Genomic DNA, 4,349 nt, shown 5'->3' on the forward strand with positions numbered 1-4,349 from the left:
GCTGAGTACAAGGGGAGAATGACGTCCCGGGATTTGCTTGAGAAGCATCTATGGATGCAAGCCAGCATTTTGGTCGCTTTACTAGCCACAGCTAGTATATTCATTATACTCAAGTATACATAAAATTTAAAGCTGTGGGCTTTTTAATAAAAAGTGTATTGAATTTTTCCAGTAGTAACATCAAGCAAAACTGCCATTCTAAAGATTTCAAAAAGCAGAAATATCAAATATCCAAAATACAGGGTCAGCAAAAGATATCACCATATTTACTTGAAACTAAGACAACCCTGAATTTAAGATTATTCCCCTCCCCAATAATTAGATTCAATAGACAGAGAATGCTTAAATTTGTTATAATTTTCCATATAAAGAATCTAATTATTGGAAGGTCATCTTTAATTAATCCCGCCCACCTCTGCAGGGGGGCAGGCAGTGGGGAGTCAGGTGGTGTAGTGGGGTCAAACACGTGCCCCCATGAAGCAAGGGTAAGAGGAGGGTGGAGAGAGGCAGGTAGGGAAGCAGAGGCTGCAGGCAGGGAAATGGAGAGAAGAGGCTGCAGAGGGAAGACAGTGAAGTACAGAGGCAGCAGGGGTAGGGGGAACAGGCAGAGCTTCAAAAACATATCTGGCAAGCATATTTCACATACAGTGAAAAGTTTAAACACACTAGGTTATGAAAACCCTTCAGGATCTAATTGTTCTTAAGGAATACAGAGAAAGTGCAAATTCAGCCACAGCAAATAACTCACAGGCCAGCAGTAATACACAGATGGCAAATATACTTCAGAATCAACCCAAACAACAAACAATAACAGTGCACATTACATATAAGATAGCAAATAATACTTCCATCAAACTAGATTTGTTAAAGTTGTTATCCCCCTTTGTTTAGGATCATAGAAATGTAGAGGGCTGAAAGGGACCCTTCAGAGGTCTTCTTCTTGTGTCTCTACACCACATTTGACCATTTTGTTACACTTGCTTGTGTTCATTTATTGTACTCTGCAAGTTCTTTCATTGTACATGTGCCTTCAAGCAGCAGGACACTGCAGCAGGTGTTGCACAGTCTGAGGCTCTGTGCAGCAGTCACAGGTGATTGAACTAATGGTATAGCCCCACTTCTTCATTAGTTTCTTGGAGCATCCAACTCCAGCATGTAGGCGCTTGAGACATCGCCACCTTTGCCATGGTTCATTAGCCCCTGGTGGTAAAAACTTGGCCATTCTTCCTAATATCTAAACAGAGATACTTTGCTAACATTGAGCTGGTTTCTTTTTTGTCCTTCCCCCAGTGGCCAGGGAGAGTAATTGATCTCCATTCCCTTGGTAACAACATTTTAGACATTGGAAGACTGTCACCATGCCCTCTTCAGTCTTCTCTTTTCTTAACTAACTAAGCCCACTTCCTTTGACTTTTTCTCACAGGTCATGCTTCCTAAACTTCTCACAATTCTTGTTGCTTTCCTCTGGACTTTAAATCTGGATTATGCTGTTCCTTCATTAAAGAAATCTACTCACTCCTGGACAACTTTGAAGATTTTGTATGTGGTATAACAATCACTTTTGAGGTCCCTAGTTGTGCCCAAACTGCAGAGGCTGCCATGTATTTCTAAAGCAGGGTCATAGATGAGTATCCAGCTATAGTACTCACTTTTGTCATCAGTACTTACTGTGGCCATGAGCACAGAATGAAACTAGACAGTTCAGAGGCAGTTTCAGACACAGCAGTCCTGCTATGGGTAATGTTATTCATGTTGCTGTAGTAGTCAGGGAGCTTCCCTGACTTAATAGATGTAGACCTAAAACTTACTAGATCCAAGTTTAATATTAGGTCATCCCTTTGGCAATCAAGGGCATTGATACTTCTCCACTCCTCTCTGGACCCATTAAATTCAAGACCATCCCTCTTGAAATCACTTTCTAGACCCACAGCAAGTTCCTACAATTTAGCATGATTCTCTAAATTTATTTTTCCATTGTACCTGGAATCTCTTTGTTTGTCCTTGGATGCAGTGATTCCCAGTAAGTAACCAGTTTAGTTCAGATCACTGCTGTCAAAACTGTACACGGAAGTCAGGTGCCATTGCAGGGGAGCCTCTTACTCCATGGTCCATAGTGTGCCAGAGACCTCAAAGACTACTCTGACCAGTTGTCCCAGGACTCCTTAAGTCAGACAGAGCACATCTACACATGCAATTAATGCTATAAAGGCTTAGTACACAGTAAAATACTGTGTGACACGATTTCCCTGGGAGCACATCTACATGTGTTCCCTGTTGGGAACAAATCTGCTTCCAATGGGAGCACCCCAGTACAGGGTTACTCCTACCCTGCTCTGCCCCCTGCAGCAGTCAAGGGAAGCTTCAGGATCCCTCAGGGTACTAGCCTGGAGGCGGGCAGGAAGCATGGGGCCAGTCCCCATGCTCATGGGGCCAGAAGAGAACTGCCAGCTGCAATGGCAGCTGTCACCTTGCTCCATACACATCAGGAGGGGTCCTGATGTGCACAGGGCCGGGAGACAGATGTTGCTGCAGAGCTCTCTCAGCCCCAGGCACATGGGAACCAGCCCCATGCCCAACAAGGCTTCCTTGTGCAACCCAGTGCTGGCCAAGAACTGTCTCTTTTGGGGCAGCTCCCAGATAGTCCCAGGCTGTTTGGGGAAATCCCTGCACAGCCCAGAGCTAGCTGGGAGCTGCCCCCAAAGGAGGACAGTTCCCTGCCAGCCTTGGGCTTCGTGGGGAAGCAGGAGCTCCCAAGACCCAGTGCTGCTCACCTGCTTCCAGCTCCTGTGGGAAGCTGGGAGTTGCGCAGCACCACAGCAGGGTGAGGCAGAGAGCTACCCCATTCAGGCACTGCTCAGCTCCCAGCTTCTGTGGGGAGCTGGGAGCTGAGTAGTGCCAGGACTGGGGGAGTTCCCTGTCCCCTCTGGCCCCCTAATGTTGGGGCTGACCAGGAGCAAATTTGCTTTTCATCAGCATCTACACATATGTTACTGCATAGTGTCTACTGCGCACTTAGTTTACTACCTGTATTTACAGGTAGAAGTTAATTGCACAGTAGACTGATTTATTGCACAGTAAATAGTGCACACATGTAGATGCTGATGCTTTACTGCACAATAGTTTAGTCTCCTGTTGGAGAAACTGATGATCTCGTCATATCTACCTACTTCACTCCTTTCTATTGTCCTTTTATCCATAAACAGCTACTATTTGATTTTCAAGAGGTCACTTAAATAAACTGCCCAATAACAAAAAGAAACAGTCAGAAGCATGGTACATAACCAGCCCATCTTTATAAATGAACTGTTGTAGCACATGCCCTCATCAGCTTTTTTAAATTATCAAAAACAGTTAGCAGATGTATGTCAAATATATGTCAGCAGTAGGACATTTAAAATTATGCAGTGCTAACTACGTGTCTGGATTCACTATTTTCCTACACAATGATTCATCCTGTGATTAAGTTTTATTTTCTTAAATAATTTAAAATAATCCTGCATTTGGTAGAGCAGATGCTCATTTGATAGAACTCCACACATCTCCATTGAAGTCAATGAAACTACTGATTCACACCCGGTTTACAGGTGGAAGGCCATATTCATCCCTGAAGTAACTCCATTGGCTTTAAAATTCCTAGGAAAAGAACTTCCAAAAACTACATCCTGTTTAACTCTGTCCTGAAAAAAACTACAGATGTCAACTCCTGGAAATGAACTTCAAAGAGCAGGAATTGTTTAGAATAATTAAGAGCAAATTCAAACTTTCAAAATAGATTCTGTTTGAAATTCTTGTTTTATGCCGTTTTGTTACACTATGATTAGCCTAGTAAAAACTCCAACTTTAAATATACCAACCCCCATTTATACACTATGTATTATATGTAAGTAGTAATGGCAGAGCTACTGATCATGAACCTTGAAGTCTGAAGCAGATGGCACTACCTAGCTGAGCAAACGCTCAGAATAAAGCACTGCATTTGAGGTGCTGCCTTTGCATTTTCCTTTTCAGTTTTCAGAGTGAAATACCATGCATGCTCTCCAGTACTGGCTACTGCTGTAAAGCCCAACTTAATGAAATTAAAACCAAAAGAGAACTGTAGTAAATAATCTTCATGTCCTGTTCACTACTGAATGAGAGAGAAGCCCTGATGCCGATAAAAGAAATGAAGGAATAGCAGCTAAGGAAATAGAAAATGTGACTTCCTGATAACAAGAAAAGCAGAGGCTAAACCAAGCCATGTGTCATCCAGACAAAATCCTGGAGGGCAGGGGCAGGGTCAGCCCACAATTCTGGGGGGCTCCCTGTGAGATATATTTTGGGGGTCCCCTGACATGAAGAATCTGGCAGGT

At 43.4% G+C, this 4,349-nt stretch overlaps 1 long non-coding RNA gene across 1 annotated transcript in view; it reads right to left on the reverse strand.

The window, feature by feature from the left end:
• LOC109319962 overlaps positions 1-4,349 on the reverse strand; it is a 19,322-nt gene that overhangs the window by 7,673 nt on the left and 7,300 nt on the right. The window lies entirely within an intron of this gene.

The sequence above is a fragment of the Crocodylus porosus genome, unplaced genomic scaffold (genome assembly GCF_001723895.1).
Source record: "Crocodylus porosus isolate Cpor-Errol unplaced genomic scaffold, CroPor_comp1, whole genome shotgun sequence".
NCBI lineage: Eukaryota > Metazoa > Chordata > Crocodylia > Crocodylidae > Crocodylus > Crocodylus porosus.